Here is a 23,173-nt window from a genome sequence, read left to right as displayed (position 1 = left end):
TCCAGTTTTCCTAGCACCGTTCATTAGAAAGAATACTGTTCTAGTTTAATGGCCTTTGCACTCTTATCTGGAAAAGGCAATGGCAACCCACTCCAGTACTCTTGCCTGGAATATCCCATGGATGGAGGTGCCCGGTAGGCTACAGTCCCTGGGGTTGCAAAGAGTCGGACATGACTGAGCAACTTTACTTTCACTTTTCACTTTCATGAACTGGAGAAGGAAATGGCAACCCACTCCAGTATTCTTGCCTGGAAAATCCCATGGACAGAAGAGCCTGGTGGACTACAGTCCATGGTGTTGCAAAGAGTTGGACACGTCTGAGCAAGCATACACGCACTGTTCTAAGCAGCCCTTTTGGCTTGAATTACATTTACTTGCCTTTTATTTATTTTTAACAGCTTCCTCCCAACCCAGAGTTTGAACCCAGGTCTCCCACATTGCAGGCATATTCTTACCAGCTGAGCCACAAGGGTAGTCCAAGAATACTGGAGTGGGTAGCCTATCCCTTCTCCAGCGGATCTTCCCAACCCAGGTATCGAACCGGGGTCTCCTGCATTGAAGGGGATTATTTACCAACTGAGCTATCAGGGAAGCCCTAGATTTATTTACTTTATAATTATTTTTAACAGCTTCATTGAGCTATGATTTATGTACCAAAACTGCACATATTTAATGTACAGTTTAATGAGTTAGCATCAGTTCAGTTCAGTTCAGTCGCTGAGTCATGTCCAACTCTTTGAGAACCCAGGGACTGCAGCAAAGCAGGCCTCCCTGTGCATCACCAACTCCTGGAGTTTACTCAAACTCGTGCCCACTGAGTCTGTGATGCCATCCAACCATCTCATCCTCTGTCATCCCCTTCTCCTGCTGCCTTCAATCTTTCTCAGCATTAGGGTCTTTCCCAATGGCCCAATGGGTCAGCTTTTCACATCAAATGACCAAACTCTTGGAGCTTCAGCTTCAGTATTAGTCCTTCCAATGAATATTCAGAGTTGATTTCATTTAGGATTGATTGATTTGATTTCCTTGCTGTCCAAAGGACTCTCAAGAGTTTTCTCCAGCACCACATGTAAAAAGCATCAATTCTTTGGCTCTCAGACTTCTTTGTGGTTCCACTCACATCTGTACATGAATACTGAAAAACCATAGTTGAACAATATGGACCTTTGTCAGCAAAGTGATGTCTCTGCTTTTAATACACTGTCTAGGTTTGTCATACCTTTTCTTCCAAGGAGCAAGCGTCTTTTAATTTCATGCCTTCAGTCACCATCTGCAGTGATTTGGGAGCCCAAGAAAATAAAGTCTTTCACTGTTTCCAATTTTTCCTCATCTATTTGCCATGAAGTGATGGGATTGGATGCTATGTTGTTATGATTAAAAAATAGGAAGCCAAGCTTAAAGAACTTAAAAACACCTCAGTAAAATATCAAGGAGGGACTTTTAGGGGAGGGAGAAGTATTCTGTGTCTTGATTGTCATCTCAGCTATCTATGCTGCTAAGTCGCTTCAGTCGTGTCCGACTCTGTGCGACCCCATAGACCGCAGCTCACCAGGCTCCCCCATCCCTGGGATTCTCCAGGCAAGAACACTGGAGTGGGTTGCCATTTCCTTCTCCAGTGCATGAAAGTGAAAAGTGAAAGTGAAGTTGCTCAGTCATGTCGGACTCCTAGCAACCCCATGGTCTGCAGCCTACCAGGCTCCTCCTTCCATGGGATTTTCCAGGCAAGAGTACTTGAGTAGGGTGCCATTGCCTTCTCCGGCCAGCTATCTATACAGGTGCAAAATCTCCTCAAAAAGTGTTGAAACATATACTCAAATTGGGTGCATTTTATTGCAGAGTTGTTGCTTTTAAAGCTTGTGTAATTATAGTATTCAGGACCTAGGGAGTTGCTGAGTTTCTTGCTCAGCTCCTCTGGCAGGGACAGTTGAGAGAAGCATCCATGAACCCCTAAGGAGTCCCTGGGTCTGGATCAATTAATGTGCTGAGCAAGGTGATCAGGGTGCCTCTCTTGATTATCCTTATTTCTGAAGGCACAGTTTTGCCAGGTGAAAAGCTCAAAATTACACTTCTTAATAAAGATTATTAGGAACCCATCAAGGTCACATCCTGTGTCTCTCCTTTGCCAGATACGCTGCAAACTGGGAAATGAGACCCCTCACAGCTTCCTGCCCCGTCCTTGATTTGTGTTCCCACCAGCTGTTTTCCACCTCCCCTTCTGCTCATCCTGTGTGGCCATTTACAGATTTTTCCTTCTGCTTTATGCTCTTTCAAGGTGGGTTTCTGTTAGTTCCTACCCTCCTACAACACCACTGATTTCCTGAGCTGGGTCCACGGTGAGTTTGTGCTCTAAGAAAAGCTGAGGCGCAGCACTGTGGACCGGCTGCTGGCACAGAAGTACAGAGCCGAGTCTGCTGCCTCGGTGGAGTTGATTTCCAGGCTCAGGGTGAGTTTTGGCGGCACTCAGCTGAAAATCGCTCTTTGAACACTTCTGTGCCTTTCACAATGTCTTGCTTCTGAAAGTAAACCAAGAACTCAAATGCTTCTTCCAGCTTCCTGTGATACCAGTAAACATTAATATGTCCTCTTATGGGGACACAATCCATCTTTGCTTTCTGGCCTTTTCCTTTGACCAGATGACCTGGACTCTGGATGACCTCACCCTGAGGAGGTCATCAGGAGCTCCATCCTCATCCATGGAGCCTGTAAGGAATGAGACAGTAAGTGCAATGAAAGCCCAGGAGAAAGGCTGATTTTGCAGCCACAGGAGAAAGTCCTGAGATTGGAATCCAACAACTTCACAACAGGGATATACCTGCTCCTCAGAAGAAAAAAAAGCTGCACAGCACAGGAGGCTGAAGCATACATCTTGCTCAGGGAGAAATCAGGGTGGTGACTTTTCCCCTAAGGTGCTCATCCCCCTTCAGCAATTCCTTGTGACGTGGTCATTATAGCCCCTGTGTACATGAGTCTCTTAACATTTCATAGGCTGGGAGGGCAGAGAAAGCTGGTGAAACAACTAGTTTGAATTTGAAACTGTTTTATTTTCCTTTTTCCCCAATTCTTCTCTCTCATCAGTCTTTAAAGAATAGAAGTCATTTCACATCAGTGATTTATTTCCTTTTTTAACTTGTCAATTTGCCCTTTCCCCTCCTCCCTTCCCTCTTAGGCAATGAATGATACACTTTGCTATATGTCAATCACAGCTTCTATTGCATTTACAAAATCGTATAGCAGCTACTTGATGTTTAAAAAACAAATTTTGAGCTCTACAAATATTTGTGATGAACATGCAGTACATCTAGAGAAATCACAAAATGAATGATCTTGCCTGGAACAATCAATTTAGGAAACAGACTTTCACTGAGAATTTCCAAATCTCCGTGTTATTTTTCTAGATTCTTATCTTTCTTTCTCTACCTGTCTTGGTAATCGTAACATTATCTTCCCTATTCTCTCTCTTTGCCTAAATTTCAGTGACTTTCATCAAGTTTCATGGGAATATCTTTTGTGATTTTGAGTAGTGTGGCATTGAATACATAGATGATAGTACAAAAACAGGAATACTCTTTCTATTGGTTTAGCTTATTCATGATCGTGGTGTATAGCTTCACTTGTTTCAGGTTTTTTAAATGTTTTCCCTAAAATGTGATACTTTTCTGAATTAAGTCATCATTTACCTAATAGATTTTTAATGTATTTTATATGTTGTTATAATTTGTAAATGGTCTCTCTCCTTAAAAAACATATTTTTGACTGTTTCTTGCTAATATATGGAAATAAACTGACTTTTTAAGTTTATGTTAAATTCAATTTATTAAATTTGTTGTTATTAATAATGCAATTCTTCTTTAGATTCCTTTGGTTCTTCTCAATTTTCCATCTGTCTTTAATCATTTATTCGCTCCTTTCCTCATCCTCACCCTTCTTTCTAGTTCTATTGGCTAGATATTCAGCATAATCATGACCAGAAAGAGTGGCGGACTTCATTTACTTTCTTGTCAATTCTGTTTGACCCAGAGAGCTACAGGTAGTAGATAATTGGTAGATGCTATGGAGGGTTAAAAAGTGTAAGATTAGGTCCTGCTATTAGAGGAGTTCGGAGAAGAGGATGGCACCCTACTCCAGTACTCTTGCCTGGAAAATCCCATGGACGGAGGAACCTGGTAGGCTGCAGTCCATGGGGTCATGAAGATCGGACACGACTGAGTGACTTCACTTTCACTTTCATGCATTGGAGAAGCAAAAGGCAACCCACTCCAGTAGTCTTGCCTGGAGAATGCCAGAGACCGGGGAGCCTGGTGGGCTGCCGTCTATGGGGTCACTAAGAGTCGGACACGACTGAAGCGACTTAGCAGCAGTAGCAGCCTGAAACTGTTAGCTTAGGATACAGATTTTCTCTGAGAATTTTTAAGTCCCTGTGTTATTTTTCCAGATTTTATCATTCTTTGTCTACCAGGTTTTGCAAAACACAATCCCAATGTCCAGTATTTACTCTCTTTCGTTCCATTTTCAGTTTTAACTTGTGTAAGAATCTGTAAATTATATTTTAATCAGTGTTTTATGTCTTTGAAATTTATCTAAGGGATTCATTCTGTCTATACTTTTTCTGTGTCATATTTTTATTCACTTTTATGTCTGTGATAATAATTTCTGTTTTTGCAGATAATTTTATATAATTCACTTTTGCTAATATGTGCGTGCCTGCTCATTCCCTCAGTCGTGTCTGACTCTTTGTGACCCCATGGACTGTAGCCCACCAGGTTCCTCTGTCCCTGGGATTTTTCAGACAAGAATCCTGGAGTGGGTTGCCATGTCCTCCTCCAGGGGATCTTCTCACCCCAGGGATCCAACTTGCATCTCCTGTGTCTCCTGCAAAGCAGGCGGATTCTTTACCTGATGAGCCATCACTAATATATAAGGTTCCATTTATTATTAACAGTCAGAATTTATTATCCATTCTGAGTTCATGTCCACTAGTTTTCTCCTCTAGATTTTGGTGCTAGTCCAAACAGGACTTCATTCTTATACCTTTCTTTACATACCAAGGTATAATATTTCTCTTTACCTAGGAATATAAAAATTGAGCCTTAGGGTCACCATGTCAACTTTACATTCTAAGACAAAATGCTTTCCAAATTAAAATGAAGTCGCTCAGTTGTGTCTAACTCTCTGTAACCCATGGACTGTAACCCGCCAGGCTCCTCCGTCCATGGAATTTTCCAGGCAAGAATACTGGAGTGGTTTGCCATTTCCTTCTCCAGGGGATCTTCCCAACCCAGGGATTGAACCGGGGTCTCCAGCATTGCAGGCAGATGCTTTACTGTCTGAGCCATGACGATGGCCCCAGGGAAACTCCAAACTAAGCCAGATAAATAATCCCAACAACTGTTGTGTGTTTTCTAGGGTTGCACATCTAAAATTCAATTGGTACTATTCTTTCTAATTTTTTAAATTTCTGGCTGTGCCCATTGGCATGCAGTTTATTAGTACCCTGAACAGGAATAGAACCAAGTCCCTCTCCCCCCGCCCCCCGACCCGCTGCCCCCCCGGCCCCACCGCTACAGGGGAAGCCCAGAATCTTAACCACTAGATGGCCATGGAATTCCTGTCATTTATGGTCTTTTAACTTTGCCAGTCTATTAGGATAAAATGGTATATCAATCTAGTTTTAGTTAGCATTTTTATGATTTTTCAGTTTAGATCAGTTCAGTCACTCAGTCATGTCTGACTCTTTGTGACCCCATGGACTGCAGCACACCAGGCTTCCCTGTCCATCACCAACTCCTGGAGCTTGCTCAAACTCATGTCCATTGAGTTGGTGATGCCATCCGACTATCCCATCCTCTGTCATCCCCTTCTCCTCCTGCCTTCAATCTTTCCCAGCATCAGGGTCTTTTGCAATGAGTCAGGGCATCATATCAGGTGGCCAAAGTGTTGGAGCTTCAGCTTCAACATCAGTCCTTCCAATGAATATTTGGGACTGATTTCCTATACAATTGACTGGTTTGATCTCCTTGCAGTCCAAGAACTCTCAAGAGTCTTCCCCAACACCACAGTTCAAAAGCATCAATTCTTTGGTGCTCAGCCTTCTTTATGGTCCAACTCTCACAACCATACATGACTACTGGAAAAACCATAGCTTTGACTAGACAGAGCTTTGTTGGCAAAGTAAATGTCTCTGCTTTTTAATATGCTGTCTAGGTTGGTCATTGCTTTTCTTCTAAGGAGTAAGAGTCTTTTAATTTCATAGCTGCAGTCACTATTTGCTCTGATCTTGGAGCCCAGAAAATAAGGGTGTCACTATTTCCATTGTTTCCCATCTATCTGCCAGGAAGTGATGGGACCGGATGCCATGATCTTAGTTTTTTGAATGTTGAGTTTTAAGCCAACGTTTTCACTCTCCTCTTTCATTTTCATCAAGAGGCTCTTTAGCTCCTCTTCAGTTTCTGCCATAAGGGTGGTATCATCTGCATATCTGAGGTTATTGATATTTCTCCCAGAAATTTTAACTTCAGCTTGTGCTTCATCCAGCCCAGCATTTCACATGATGTACTCTGCATATAAGTTAAATAAACAGGGTGATAATCTATGGCCTTGATGTACTCCTTTCCCAAATTTCAACCAGTCTCTTGTTCCATGTCTGGTTCTAACTGTTGCTTCCTGACACACATACAGGTTTCTTAGGAGGCAGATCAGGTGGTCTGGTATTCCCATTGCTTTCAGAATTTTCCACAGTTTGTTGTGATCCCACAGTCAAAGGCTTTAGCGTAGTCAGTGAAGCAGAAGTAGACCTTTTTCTACAATTCTCTTACTTTTTGGTTGAATATATTTTTTCTGTTTATAGGCCACTAGTGTTTTTAGTACACTGCCGTTTGACCACATTTCTTTTTGAATGTTCAGCTATTACTTATTTGTAACAATTCCTTACATATTCCTGATAGCAAACTTTGTCAGTTACATGTGCTGCTAATATCTGTTCAATCAGTGGCTTGTCTTTCACTCTTTGTAATGCCTTTTTTTTTTTAAGTTGGAATTCCTAATTTAGTTGAGTCTACATTCTCTTTGGGGAGGGTATACATTTAATTCTTTATAATTATGTTCTTGTACCCCAAGATCATAAAGATATACTTACCAGTTATTTACCAGACAGCTAACATTTTAAAGTTGTGTATAAGCATTTGATTCTTTAATAATAATTATTTTTGCTTAGGCTGTGAAAATGAATTTAAGTCCATCCTTATTTCTGTGGATAACAGCTTGTCCAAGAAGAACACTGCATTTTTCCCCTGCATACCTCCAGTGATGGCTCTATCATATATAAAATGCCTACTTAAACACCAGTTCAGTTCAGTTCAGTTCAGTCGCTCAGTCATGTCTGACTCTTTGCGACGCCATGAATCGCAGCACACCAGGCCTCCCTGTTCATCACCAACTCCCAGAGTACACCCAAACCCATGTCCATCGAGTCAGTGATGCCATCCAACCATCTCATTCTTTGCCGTCCCCTTCTCCTCCTGCCCTCATTCTTTCCCAGCATCAGGGTCTTTTCCAATGAGTCAGCTCTTCACATCATGTGGCCAAAGTATTGGAGTTTCAGCTTTAGCATCAATCCTTCCAGTGAACACTTAGGACTGATCTCCTTTAGAATGGACTGGTTGGATCTCCTTGCAGTCCAAGGGACTCTCAAGAGTCTTCTTCAACACCACAGCTCTAAAGCATCGATTCTTCTGAGCTCAGCTTTCTTTATAGATCAGCTCTCACATCCATACATGACGACTGGAAAAACCACAGCTTTAACTAGACAGACCTTTGTTGGCAAAGTAATGTCTCTAGCTTTTTAATATGCTCTCTCAGATCAGACCAGATCAGATCAGTCGCTCAGTCATGTCTGACTCTTTGGGACCCCATGAATTGCAGCTCGCCAGGCCTCCCTGTTCATCACCAACTCCCAGAGTTCACTGACACTCACGTCCATCGAGTCAGTGATGCCATCCAGCCATCTCATATGCTGTCTAGGTTGATCATAACTTTCCTTCCAAGGAGTAAGCGTCTTTTAATTTCATGCCTGCAATCACCATCTGCAGTGATTTTGGAGCCCCCCAAAATAAAGTCTGACACTGTTTCCACTGTTTCCCCATCTATTTCCCATGAAGTGATGGGACCAGATGCCATGATCTTCATTTTCTGAATGTTGAGCTTTAAGCCAACTTTTTCACTCTCCTCTTTCACTTTCATCAAGAGGCTCTTTAGTTCTTCAGTTTCTGCCATAAGGGTGGTGTCATCTGCATATCTGAGGTTATTGATATTTCTCCCGGCAATCTTGATTCCAGCTTGTGCTTCTTCCAGCCCAGCATTTCTCATCATGTACTCTGCACAGAAGTTAAAATAAACAGGGTGACAATATGCAGCCTTGACGTACTCCTTTTCCTATTTGGAACCAGTCTGTTGTTCCATGTCCAGTTCTAACTGTTGCTTCCTGACCTGCATACAGGTTTCTCAAGAGTCAGGTCAGGTGGTCTGGGATTCCCATCTCTTTTAGAATTTACCGCAGTTTATTGTGATTGACACAGTCAAAGGCTTTGGCATAGTCAATAAAGCAGAAATAGATGTTTTTCTGGAACTCTCTTGCTTTTTCTATGATCCAGCTTAAACTTGCTCCCCTTTTAAATCCATGATTTTCGTTTGTCTGTTTATTTATGCCTTTTTCATTATCCTAAACTAAGAAATAATTTGATAGTTCAATGAGAAATCACCTTACTTTGTCCCTGTTCAACATTATTTTCTCTTTTCTGTGTTGACCACTTAAATTTCAGATGACTTTGGTCAGATTTCATGAAAATATCTTTTGTGATTTTGATCAGCCCTGAACAAACAGTTGATAGTGAAGATTTAGGAATACTCTTACCATCGGTTTTACTGATTCATGATCATGGTGTACATTTTCACTTATTTCAGGTTTTTAAAATGTTTTCCTCTAAAATGTAATCCTTTTCTGAATTACAGTCTCATTTACCTAATAGATTTGTTTTTATGTATTTTATATGTTACATTAGAATTTTTAAATCATCTCTCTTTAAAAAACATTTTAACTGTTGATAACATATGGAATAAACTTTTTATATTTATGTTAAATTCAATAAGCTTATTAAATCTGTTATTATTAATAATGCATTGCCTCTTTAGATTCCTTTGGTTCTTCTAAACTTGCCGTCTGTGTTTTAAAACTTTTCTTCCCCTCCTTTTCTCATTCTCAGCCTTTTTTCTTGTTCTCCTGGCTGGAATTTGGCAAAATCTTCACTAGAAATACTAGTGCCATTCATTTACTTATTTATCAGTTATATTTGACTTGGAGAACTACAGGTACTAAATATGTGGTAGGTGCTATGAGGGTTACAAGGTATGAGATTACATCCTGCTATTAAAGGAGTTATCCACATGCCAAGTGAAAGCGAAAGTGATCGTCGGTCGTGTCTGACTCTTTGCCACCCATGGACTGTAGTCTGCCAGGCTCCTCTGCCCATGGAATTCTTGAGACAAGAATACCAGAGTGGGTTGCCTTGCCCTCCTCCAGGGGGTCTTCCCTACCCAGAGATCAGACGAATGTCTCTTACATCTCCTGCATTGACCACTAGTGCCACCAGGGAAGCACATCACTCTTCTGACTGGTATTGGCCCAGGTTCATCTTGGCTGACCCACATGAAGCCAAGACACTAGATGCCCAGGTTTGCTGCAGAAAGTGAGAGTGAAAGTCGTTCAGTCATGTCCAACTCTTTGTGACCCCATGGACTACACAGTCCGTGGAATTCTCCAGGCCAGGTTACTGGAGTGGGTCGTTGCCTTCTCTAGGGGATCTTCCCAAAGCAGGGATCAAATCCAGGTCTCCCACACTGCAGGTGAATTCTTTACCAGCTGAGCCACCAGGGAAGCCCAAGAAGACTTGAGTGGGTAGCCTATGCCTTCTCCAGCAGATCTTCCCTACCCAGGAATTGAACTGGGGTCTCCTGTATTGCAGGCAGATTCTTTACCAGCTGAGCCATAAGGGAAGCCCATTTGCGTCAGGGAAGGGATTTATTTGCAAAGGAATCAGGCAAAGAGATGAAAGATCTTCTGCCCAATTTTAAAATTGTGTTGTTTGTGTTTTTCATATTGAGTTGCCTGACTGTTTATATATTTTGAATATTAATGGTTTACTGATTATTTTGTTTGCATATATTTTCTTCCATTCAGCACGTTATCTTTTTTTCGTCAGTGGTTCTCTTTTGTTTGTTTGTTTTTGCTGTAAGAAGATTTTAAGGTTAATTCAATTGCATTTGTTTATTTTTGCTTTTGTTTTCCTTCCCCAGTGAGACAGATCTGAATATACATTGCTACAATAGATGTCAAAGAGCGTTCTGTGTTTTCTTCTAGGAGTTTTGTTGTTCCTGATTGCACGCCAATCTTTAATCCATTTGAGTTTATATAAGTGTGTGGGGTGTGAACGTTCTAATTTCATTCTGTTATGTAGCTGTCCAGTTTTACCAGTACTACTTATTGAAGACAATCTTTTCTAAACTGTATATTCTTGCATTCTTTGTCATAGTTTCACTGACCGTGTTTTCGTGGGTTTATTTCTAGACTCTCAGTTGTATGTCCATTTTTGTGCAATATCATTCTGTTTTGATTATTATAGCTCTGTATTAATAATATTAACTGAAGTCAGAGAGTATGACACCTTTTGCTTTGTGGACATTTTTTTATTCTCTTGAATGCTCTTTACTATCTGGGGTCTTCTGTGTCTTTCGCATAAATTTTAGAACTATTTGTTCTAGTTCTGTGAAAATTGTTGTAGGCATTTTGATAGGGACTGCATTAAATCTGTAGTACAGACCTTTTAGCAATATTAATTTTAGAAATGGCCCATGAGAGGAACAAGAAATGAATTCACAGACTTGACCAGCGGAGATGCAGCAACTGAAATTCTTCTTTGCAAGTCATGTGCTTTGCAGTCAAATAACTCCTTAATATAGTTAATTCACTGGTTTATTTTCATAAGCAAAATGTATCTCTTCTTAACTCTTCCAGTATGGTTGAATTAGTTTCTTTTACTTTAAAGCAGAACAATACTAACAGGCACACAGAAAATCAGACTGATCTTATGATCTCAGGTATGGTTGCTGAAGAACACTAATTTCTGGAGAAGGTGTTTTTCTATAATATACTGTGTTTGAGATATCAATTGAGAAATGTAAAGACTAAGTCAAAGTGTGATAATGCAAAGTCTTGGAAGAAATATTTGAATAAATAAATTCCACATGAGTATGGAAAATGAAAAATTAAATGAAAAAGTAAATTCATAATACATGTCTTAAAAAATTTAGAGAAAAGAAAAAAAATTCAACAAAATATGTGCTGGACATAGTCAATAAAAAATATACAGAGCAATGGTTGCTGTTGCTATTGTTGCTAAGTCAATTCAGTCTTGTCCGACTCTGCGCGACCCCATAGACAACAGCCCACCAGGCTCCCCATCCCTGGGATTCTCCAGGCAAGAACACTAGAGTGGGTTGCCATTTCCTTCTCCAATGCATGAACGTGAAAAGTGAAAGTGAAGTCGCTCAGTCATGTCTGACTCTTAGCGACCCCATGGACTGCAGCCTCCCAGGCTCCTCTGTCCATGGGATTTTCCAGGCAAGAGTACTGGAGTGGGGTGCCATTGCCTTCTCCAAGGAATGGTAAAAGAAGTTAAAAAGACCTTAGTAAAATAGCATGGAGGGATTTGGGGGGAGGGGGAAATAGTCTGTGTCTTGATTCTCACGCTGGTTGCATGGGTTATAAACTTGTCACAATGTACTGAAATACAGACCTAAATTGGAGCATTTTGTTTTGGTATGTTATGCCTCAAAGTTGCTTTTAAAAGTTGCATGATTGCAGGAATCTGGTTGAAGAGAGATGCTGATTTTTCTGCTCAGTTGCTCTGTCAGGGACAGATGAGAAGCAGCCATGAACCAACCCTGAGGAGTCTCTGGGTCTGGAGCAATGAATGTGCTGAGCCAGGTGATCAAGGTCCCCACGGAATACAGGTGACTTGCAGATTATCCCTATGTCTGAAGCCACAGCTTTGCCAGATGAAAAGAACGGAACTGCATGTTTAATAAAGACAGAAACCCATCAAGGTCACATCCTGTGTCCCCTTTGCCAGATATTCTGCAAACTGGGGAATCTGAGACCCCTCACAGCTTCCTTCCTCTTCCTTGGGTTTGTGTTCCCACCAGCTATTTTCCACCTCCCCTTCTGCTCATCCTGTGTGGCCATTTACAGGCTTTTCCTTCTGCTTTATGCTCTTTCAAGGTGGGTTTCTGTTAATTCCTACCCTCCTACAACACCACTGATCTCCTGAGCTGGGTGCACGGTGAGTTTGTGTTCTAAGAAGAGCTGACGTGCAGCACTGTGGACTGGCTACTGGCACAGAAATACAGAGCCGCGTCCGCTGCCTCGGTGGAGTTGATTTCCAGGCTGCAGGGTGAGTTTTGGGGGCGCTCAGCTGAAAATCGCTGTTTGAACATGGCTGTATCTTCTGTAATTTTTCCATTCCGCAAATAAACCAAAAACTCAAATGATTCCAGCTTCTTGAGATACCAGTAAACAGAAGCGTGTCCTTTAATGGGGACACAATCCATCTTTGCTTTCTGGTCTTTTCCTTTGACCAGATGACCTGGACTCTGGGTGACCTCAGTGTCCATGGAGCCTGTAAGGAAAGAGAAAGTTCACAAAAAGCCCTAGAGGGAGCCTGATTTGGCAGCCATAGGAGAAAGTCCTGAGACTTAAATCCAATACATTTGCCTCACCTGCTCCCCAGAGAAAAAGAGCCACCCAGCACAGGAGGCTGAGGCTCATGGCTGACTCCAGGAGAAAGCAGGGCAGCGGCGTTTCCTCTCAGGCCCCTCATCCCCCTTCAGCACTTCCTGGTGACGTGGTCACTTCCTGTGGTCCTCACAGTTCCCGGGTACCTGAGACTATAATATTTCATAGGCTGACAGGACAAGGAAGGCTGTGAAATAATCAGTATGCATTCCAACCTGCTTTAACTTTCTGTTTCCTGATTCTGCTCTTCCGTCGCTTCTTTAAATATAAAAATCATTTCTCATGAATAATTTATTTGCTTTTTAAATGTGTCCATTTGCCCCCTCTCCTCCTCCCTTCCGTCTCAGACAATGAACCATATAACTTGCGGTATGTCAATCATAACTTCTACTACACTTACAAAGTGGGATAGCAGCTACTTTATGTTAGCAAACCAAATTTTGAACTATACAAAAGAAATACTTGTGATGCACCTGCAATAGATCTAGTCAAATAATAAAATGAATGATCTTGCCTGAAGCAATCAGTTTGGGAGGTAGATTTTCCCAGAGAATTTTTAAGTCCTTGTTGTTTTTCTGGATTCTACCATTCTTTTCTACCAGGTCTAGGTAACCATAATCCCGAAGTTCAAATTTTTACTCACTTTCTATTACCACTTTTAGATTTATGTAAGAATCTGTAAATTATTTATTCATCAGTGTTTTATGTCTTTGAAAATTATCTAAGGGGTTCATTCTGTTTATACTTTGTTCCGGTAATGTTCTTTTTTTATTCAATAGTGTGTCTGTGCCAATAATTCATGTTTTGCACATAATTTTAGATAATTCAATTTCATTAATAACTAGAATTCCATGTATTAGTTTGTCAGAATTTATTATCCATTCTCGAATTTATTCACAGTAGTTTTTTCCTCTAGGTTTTGGTACTAGTATAAACAGGACTACATTCTCATACCTTTCTTTATAAACCGAGTTGTAAGATTTCTCTATACCTGGAAATATAAAAATTGAGCCTTAGGGTCACCACGTTAACTTTACATACTAAGACAAAATGCTTTCCAAGTTAATTAACTCAAATCATATCAAGAACATTTTATTGTGTGTTTTCTAGTGTTACACATCTAGGACTCAATTGGCACAATTCTTTTGCCAGTCTATTAGGATAAAATGGTATCTGACTGTAGTCTTAGTTTGCACTTTTTATGATTGTTAAGGAGGTTGAATATATTTTTTTCTGTTTATAGGCCACTAGTGTTTTCTGTAGGCTGCAGTCCATGGAGTCGTGAAGTCGGACACGACTGAGTGATTTCATGTTCACTTTTCACTTTCATGCATTGGAGAAGGAAATGGCACCCCACTCCAGTGTTCCTGCCTGGAGAATCCCAGGGACGGGGGAGCCTGGTGGGCTGCCGTCTATGGGGTCACAAAGAGTCGGACACGACTGAAGTGACTTAGTAGCAGCAGCAGCAGCAGCTATTACTTATTTGTAACAGTTCCTTACATATTCTGGTTACCAAATTTTGTCAGTTACATTTGTTACTAATACCTTTTGATTTTGTGGTTTGTGTTTCACTCTTTGTAATTTTTAAAAAATACGTTTATGTATCTCTTTGGCTGCTCAGGGTCTTGGCTGTGGCACACAGGCTCGCTGTTGCAGCCTGTGGGGTCTAGTTCCCTGGCCAGGGATGGAACCTGGGCCCCCTGCACTGAGAATACCAAGTCTTAGCCAACGGACCCCGGGAGAGTGCTGCAGTGTTTTTTATTGATATGTCTAATTTAGTTGGGTCTACATTTTTGTTATGGAGTGTACACATTTAAGTCTTTATAAGCAACGCTTTCATATTCCAAGGTCATAAAGATAAATTCACAAGTTATTTATCAAACCGCTGACATTTTGAATGTGGCACTGAAGCATTTAATTCTTTTATAATGTATGGAATTTTAATTTTTAAAATCTTTTATAACAACTTGTCCCAGAAGAACGTTTTGTGTAGTGCCTTACTCCTCTGCATACATGCAGTGATGGCTCTATCATATATAATATGCCTACATAAGCATGCTGCCCTTTCAAATCTATGATTTTCTGTTTGTAAATTCATATGCCTTTTTCATTCTCCTAAATTAGGAAATGGTGTGGTGATTCAAAGAGGAACCACCTCGTTTTCTACTTGTTCAATATTATCTTCTCTATTCTCTTTATTCCACATAAACTTCAGTTTACTTTCATCAAATTTCATGAAAATACCTATTGTGATTTTGTTTTGTGCTGCATTGAATTCATAGATAATACTGCAGAAACACTACAGGTTTAATTTTTTTCATGATCATGGTATAAATCTTCACTTATTTCAGATTTTTAAAATGTTTTCCTTTAAGATTTAATATTTTTCTGTATTAAAATCTCATTTACCTAATCAATTTGTTTTTATGTATTTTATGTTATTTTAAAATTTGTAAATGGTCTCTCCCTAAAAATACTTTTAACTGTTTGTTGCCAGAATATAGAAATAAACTGACTTTTTATATTCATGTTAAATTCAGTACTTATTAAATTCATTGTTGTTAATAATGCAATACATCTCTAGATTCCTTTGGTTCTTCTAAGTTTGCCATCTGTCCTTAATCACTGTTTTTCCTCCTTTTCTTATTCACACTCTTTTCTCTTGTTCTGCTGGTTTGAAATTCAGCACAGTCTTGACTAGAAATTGTGGTCACATTCATTTACTTATTCATCAGCTATATTTGATGTAGACATACAGACACTGGATATGTGGTAGACGCTATGGGGGTTACAAAGTGTAACATTATGTCTTACTATTAAAGGAGTTCCTGGCGTGCCAGGATATCCGCATCATTATCCCCAGGGCTGCTGGACCAGGTTCATCTTGGCTGACCCACAGGAAGACAAAAGACTAGATGCCCATGTTTGGAGCAAGAAGAGGTTTGTTTGCAAGGCAACCAAGCAAGGAGATGAGAGATCTTATGCCCAATTTGTAATTGGGTTCTTTTGTGTTTTTTAAATTGAATTGCCTGAACTGTTTAGATATGTTGGATATTAATGCTTTACTGGTGTTATTTTTTGCAAACATTTTCTTCCATTCATCAGGTTGGATTTTTGTTTCGACAACTTTTTTTGTCTCTTCTTTTTTTCTGTGAGAAGGTTTTAATCTTGATTAGGTCCCCTTTGTTTATTTTTGCTTTTGTTTCTTTTCTTTGTAGAGACAGATCAAAAGAAACACTGCTACAATAGATGTCAAAGAATGTTCTGCCTGGGTTTTCTTCTGGGAGTTTTATGGTTTCCGGCCTTACACGTTGGTCTTTAATCCATTTTGAGTTTATATTTGTGTGTGGGGTGAGGAAATGTCCTAACTTCATTCTGTTATGTAGTTGTCCAGTTTCACTAGTCCTGCTTATTGAGGAGGAAGTTGTTTCCAAACCGTATATTCCTGCATTCTTTGCCGTAGTTGAACTGACCATACAAGCCTGGGTTTATTTCTGGGCTGTCCGTTCTGTGTCCATTTTTGCACCTGTTCCATTCTGTTTTGATTATTACAGCTTTGAGCATTCACTGACATCAGAGATTGTACTATCTCTAGCTTTGTTCTTTTTTCTCTTGATTGCTTTCACTATCTGGGACCTCATGTGGTTTCATACCAATTTTACAACTATTTGTTTTAGTTCTGTTCATAGGCACTTTGACAGAGACTGCAGTAAATCTGTAGTACAGACCTTTTAACAATATTAATTGCGGAACTGGCTGATAGGAAAAATAAGAAATGTATTCACAGGCTTGACCAACAGAGAGGCAGCATCCACATTTTTCTTTGCAAATCATGTGCTTTTTCAAATATTCCCCTTAATTATTCTTAACTCTCCAGCTTATTTTCATAAGCAAAATATATTTCTTCTTAACTTTAACAATATGTTTGATTTAGTCTCTTTTCCTTTAAAGCAGAGCAGTCCTAACAGTTGGGCACACAGAAAATGAGGCTACTTTTGTGATCTCAGTTTTGGTTGCTGGTAAACACGAACTTCTGGAAAAGGTCCTTTCTGTAAACCTCTATACTGAGGTTGAGACATCAACTGAGAAATGTAAAGACTAAATCGAAGTACGAAAATATAAAGTCTTTGCAGAAAATATTTTAATAAATAAATTCCTTATGAGTATTAAAAAGTACATTCATAATATATCTCTTAAAACAATTTCAGGAAAAACTAAGAAAAATTAAACAAAATATGTGCAGAACATGGTTGATAAAGAAAATATACAAAGCAATAGTGAGAGAAGTTAAAACGACCTCAGTAAAATGCCATGGGGGATGTTTTGGGAAGGGGGAAACGTTTTGTGTCTTGATTGTCATCCTGGTTACATGGGTGTAAAAACTTGTGAAAATACATCAGTATGTGCCTAAAATGGGTGTATTTTGTTGTGGGTATGTTATGCCTCAAAGATGCTTTTAAAAGTTGCACGATTGCAGGAATCTGGATGAAGGGAGTTGCTGAGTTTCTTGCTCAGTTTCTCTGGCAGGGACAGCTGAGAGAAGCGGTGATGAACCCTGAGGAGTCTCTGGGTCTGGATCCATGAATGTGCAGAGCCCGGTGATTAGGGTGCCCGGGGAAGACAGATGACCTGCCGATTATCCTTAGTCCTGAAGGCACAGCTTTATCAGGTGAAAAACACAGAACTACATGTTTTAATAAGACTGTTATTAATCCACCAAGGTCACAACCTTTGTCTCCTTTGCCAGATACCCTGCCAGCTGGGGAATCTGAGACCCCTTACAGCTTCCTGCCCCACCCTTGGGTGTGTGTTCCCACCAGCTGGTTTCCATCTCCCCTTCTGCTCATCCTGTGTGGTCATTTACAGATTTTTTCCTTCTGGCTAATGCTCTTTCAAGGTGGGCTTCTCTTAGTTCCTGCCCTCCTACAACACCACTGATTTCCTGAGCTGGGTCCACGGTGAGTTTGTGCTCTAAGGAGAGCTGACGCGCAGCACTGTGGACTGGCTGCTGGCACAGAAATACAGAGCCGAGTCCGCTGCCTCGGTGGACTTGATTTCCAGGCTGCAGGGTGAGTTTTGGCGGCACTCAGCTGAAAATCGCTGTTTGAACATGGCTGTATCTTCCACAATGTCTTGCTTCTGAAAGTAAACCAAAAATTCTAATGCTTCTTCCAGCTTCTTGCGATACCAGTAAACATAAGAGTGTCCTTTTATGGGGACACAATCCATCTTTGCTTTCTATTCTTTTCCTTTGACCAGATGACTGGGACTCTGGGTGACCTCAGTGTCCATGGAGCCTGTAAGGAAAGAGAGAGAAAGTACAGTGAAAGCCCAGGAGAAAGCCTGATTTTGCTGCCACAGGAGAATGTCCTGAAACTGGAATCCAATAAGTTCACCTCACCTGCTCCCCAAAAGAAAACAAAAAGCCGCACAGCACAGAAGGCTGAAGCACATGGCTGGCTCAGGGAGAAAGCAGGGCAGCGACTTTTTCTCTAAGGCTCCTCATCCCCCTTCAGCACCTGCTTGTGACGTGATTACTTTTCGTGGTCATCATATGGAAAATGAGACTAACGTTGCACAGCCTGGGAGGGCAGAGAAAGCTGGTTAAACAACTGGTGTGGATTTCAAACTGCTTTAATTTTCTTTCTCCTGATTCTGCTCTTTCACTATTTCTTTAAAAATAACAGTTACTTGCATATTAACAATTTATTTCCTTTTTTACCTTGTAGATTTGCCTTTTCCCTTCCCTCTCAGACAGAACAGCTTGCTGTTATCAATCATAGTTTCCACTGCACTTAAAAAATCATATATCTGCCTCTTTAAATTAAAGAGTTAAATGTTGAACTTATGCAAAATAATATTTATGATGAATATGCAATCCATTTAGGGAAAAAAATAAAGGGAATCCTCTTGTTTGAATCAATCAGCTTAGGAGTTAGATTAGCACTAAGAATGTTTAAGCCCCTGTGTTATTTTTATAGACTTCATGGTTGTTTTTCTACCATGTCCATGTAACTACACTCCTGAAATTCATATTTTTATTCACTTGCTTTTCATTACAGTTTTTCTCATTTATGTAAGAATCTGAAAATTTTGTATTAATCAGTGTTGTCTGGCTTTTAAGTGTTTTTGAGGGAGTTCTTTTTCTTGGCCATGCTCTTTTCATTCAACATATGCCTATGATACTAAATCATGTTGTCTCATGTAGTTTTAGATAAATCAGTTTCACTAATATGTAGGATTCCACTTACTAGTTTGTCAGAATCTATTATCCATTTAACCTCATGCACCCTCGTTGTTGTTTTTTTTCTCACCCAGATTTTAATGCTATGACAAATAGGAGTGTATTCTTACACAATTCTTTACATACTTAAGTGTAAAGTTTCTGTATACCTGGGATTGTAAAAATTGAGCCTTAGGGTCACCACGTCTATTTTACATAGCAAGACAAAATGGTTTCCAAATTAATTAAGCAAATAAATAGTCCCACAACAGTTTATGAACTACATTCAAATGTTCCTCTTCTAGCATCTAGTACATTGGCATGTACTGTTCTTTTAATTTTGTCAGTCTGTTAGGTTAAAGTGGTATCTCACTATAGCTTTAGCTTGCATTTTTATGACTGCGAAGGAGATTGATATTCTAAAGTAATACGTTTATAGGCCACTGGTTTTTCTGAACATTGCTCTTTTCTCATACTTTTGGTAGATTAACTAGCATTTATTTGTAACAGTTCTTCATATATCTCAGATACTAAACTTTGTCATTTACATGTATGCTAATATCTTTTCAATTCGTGACTTGTGTTTTAACTCTTTGTAAGATATTTCTTATTTAGTAAAGTCTATCATTCTTTTTTGGGGGGAAGGTGTGAATTCTTTAATTCTTTATAAGCAATGTTTCCATAACTAAAGTTCATAAAAATATATTCCTATATTTACCAAATAGTTAATAATTTAAATGTTGCAGTTCAGCATTTAATCCTTTTAGAATTTTGGGGTTTTTTTTGCATATGTAGTGAGAAAGAGTTTAGATTAATTTTTCTTCCTGTGGAGAACTACTTGTCCCAGAAGAACCTGTATATTGCATTACTCCCCTACATACCTGCAGTGGTGGCTTTACCGTATATTAAGTGCCTATATATGCACGGTGCTATTTCAAATCTATGGTTTTCCATTTGTCCACTTACTTATACGAAATTATAAAATAATTTGATGATTAGATTGCAAATTCACATCACTTTGTAGTTCTTTAATATTATCTTCAGTATTCTCTCCTCTTTTTCCCACTTAAATTATGACTATTTTGTCAAATTTCATGAAATTCCTGTTGTGACTTTGTTTAGTGCTATAGTGAATACATAGATGATAGTGCTGAAATTGGAATAATTTTAGTACTGGTTTAACTTATTCATGATCACGGCATGTAACTTCAGTTATTTCAGATTTTAAAATGCCTTCCTCTAAAATTTAATAAATTTCTGAATTGTTTATCTTTGTATAGATTTAGGTGTATTATCTTTTATGTTTTCTGTTACTAAATGATATCTCTTTAAAAATCTCTTGCTAGTGTATGGGAATAAACTGACTTTATGTTAATTTTCATTAACTTATTAAGTGTTATTATAAATAATGCAATGCTTCTTTAGATTCCTTTGCGCCTTCTAAACTTGTCATCCGTCTATAATCACTCTTTCCCCCTTCTTTTTTCATTTTCATGCTTTTTTCTTGTTTTGCCAGGCTGGAAATTCAACACAATGTGAAACAGAACTAGTGATGACCTTCATTGACTTACTTATCAATGACGTGTGACCAGAACAATTACTGGTACTGTAGACTGTGCTACATGCTCTGGGGATTAGGAAGTGTAGAATTAGATCCTGCTGTTTTCAAGACCTATTGTCATCCCAGGATAACTGCAAATCATTCTCCCAACTGTTACCATGTTCATTTTGCCCTAAGTACAAGGAGCCAAACTGCTGAGACTCTGATGTTTGCAGCAAAGTAAGGGCTTCTTCTCAAGCCAGCCAAGCAAGAGTATCCCCGCCCTCCTACCCCGTTGGGCTGACTCTGCGACCCATGAACTGTAGCCCTCCAGGCTCTTCTGTCCATGGGATTCTCCCGGCAAGAATACTAGAGTGGGTTGTCGTTTATTTCTCCAGGGCATCTGCCCGACCCAGGGATGGAAACCATGTCTCCTGCATTGGCCTGTGGGCTCTTTACCACTGAGCCACCAGGGAAAACAAGACCTCAAATCCGCCTCCGCAAAGGCAAGGGGCACAGGGCATTTAGACTGTCACGAATGAAGCATGACCTGAAGGTCTGAGATATGCGCTTCCATGGTGCCTCAGTGGTAAAGAAATCCACCCTGCCACTGCAAGGGATGTGGGTTCAATCCCTGGATTGGGATGATCCCCTGGAGAAGGACATGGCAACCCACTTCAGTATTCTTGCCTGGAGAATCCCATGAACAGAGGAGCCTGACGGGCTACATCCATGGGGTCACAAAGTGTCGGGCACGAGTTAGCTACTGAGCACGTGCACATGGGGAGCCTGGGGCACTTGGGAAGCTTGGGACTGAAAAAATGTGCATGCGTTGTCCTTCTCTGCTGGGGTAAATGAGCTGTAGCCTCTGCCCGTTCACCACAGAAGTGCTCAGCAAGATCTGAGAATGGAGTCTTGGATCCTCTGAGGTCAGAAGGTCCCCAGGCAGACACCTGTGCTTCCCTAGGAGGAGGGTCGCTGGTTCTAACCAGTCTCAACCAGTTTGGCTCAAACTAGACACAGCTGACTCTGGGCTCTGCTGCACTACTGGCAGTTTCCTGGAAAATAACTCAGGCAAACATCTTATTCAGGATACATGCCACGTGGAGGCCAAGCAAGTCTTAAAACGACCTTGATTAGTGAAGGCAGGTGCAATGGATCTGATTAATCCTTACTCATGCTTTCACAACCACTACCTCAAAGATCTCACCTGAGTTTCCAGAAGTATCAGACAACTTCTCAAATGAAGGAAGGTTGGTGCTGCTCACTATGAGCACCCCCTAGTGCTCAAGTGAAAGTCACTCAGTCATGTCCGACTCTGCAATCCCAACCACCATACAGTCCATGGGATTCTTCAAGCCAGAATACTGGAGTGGGTAGCTTTTCCCTTCTTCAGGGGATCTTCCCAACCAAGGGACCGAACCAGGCCTCCCGTTTTGCAGGCAGATTCCTTACCAGCTGAGCCATAAGGGAAGCCCAAGAATACTGGAGTGGGTAGCCTATCCCTTCTCCAGTGGATCTTCCCGACCTAGGAGTTAAACCGGAGTTTCCTGCCTTGCAGGAGGATTCTTTGCCAAAGGGAAGCCCTGATAACTCTGACTGACTGACTGACTAGATGGTCAGAGGGGCACACTTCTCACAGGCCCTCTGGTCTCAGGCGGTGTTTACCTCCTGTGTGGCGAGTGGGGAGTTTCTCTATGCTGCACAGTGGCAGCCAGACACCCCAAGATCATCAGGATAGGAAACATGCAGCCATGTGTGTGGTGACCTGCTGGAGTACTGCAGAGACTTGCTACTAGTACTTAGTTACACAGTCACTGATCCCGTACTGATTGGTGTTACTGATCAGTTGATTAAATTTAATCTCTTAGGGCCACATTCAAGGTGAGTGGGCTCCTCAGATCTCTGTCCTCTTCCTTTGATCTTTTCTTTGTATATTCTGTCATCAAGGGATCAAGAAGGCAGTTTCATTCTTCCAGTTATGGAAATTGTCCCAAATTTTTACCTTCACCCAGGTCCATTTTTTGAGCCCCTGACTCCTATGTACCACTGCTTTCTGCATATTTCTGGTGAGATTTCTGTCCCAGAGCATCCCCAATATCAAGAAAATCATGATCTTCTTCCCACTTGGTCCTCCTGATTCATCTGACTTGTAGTCAAAAGCTTCCTCTCCATCTATTGCCTCTCGTGATGAATCAGTTACCCAGGTCTTGATTTCATTTCCTAATTATGTTTTAAAACTCTCATTTCCCTGTATCTCTAGCACTGCCACCATCATCGTCCTAGCTTCAATACCCCTACGGTTGTTTCTTTCATTGTCTCTCCTTTTTGATCTCACACGCATGCTGTTGTTGTTTAGTCACTAAGTCGTGTCCAAGACTTTTGTGACCCCATGGACTGCAGCACACCAGGCTTCCCTGTCTATCACTATCTCGCTGAGTTTGCTTAAACTTGGGTGCACTGAGTCGCTGGTGCCATCCACCCATCTCATCTTCTGTTGCTTCCTTCTGCTCTTGCTCTCAGTCTTTCCCAGCCTAAGGGTCTTTCCAACGAGTCAGCTCTTCACCCC

At 40.6% G+C, this 23,173-nt stretch overlaps 1 long non-coding RNA gene and 1 gene segment (V, D, J or C); one reads left to right on the top strand and one right to left on the bottom strand.

Moving 5' to 3' along the window:
• LOC109557711 (T cell receptor beta constant 1-like) overlaps window positions 1-23,173 on the bottom strand; it is a gene marked incomplete in the record, with an annotated part of 426,686 nt that overhangs the window by 176,582 nt on the left and 226,931 nt on the right.
• On the top strand, window positions 17,223-20,345 carry LOC109557740 (uncharacterized). Its single transcript, XR_002180582.2, has 2 exons — window positions 17,223-17,910; window positions 18,101-20,345. It is a non-coding gene; the product is annotated as an uncharacterized lncRNA (long non-coding RNA).

Source organism: Bos indicus, chromosome 4 (assembly GCF_029378745.1).
Source record: "Bos indicus isolate NIAB-ARS_2022 breed Sahiwal x Tharparkar chromosome 4, NIAB-ARS_B.indTharparkar_mat_pri_1.0, whole genome shotgun sequence".
NCBI lineage: Eukaryota > Metazoa > Chordata > Mammalia > Artiodactyla > Bovidae > Bos > Bos indicus.
The sequence above is the reverse complement of the archived record's forward strand: the minus strand, read 5'-3'. Positions and strand labels throughout refer to the sequence as shown.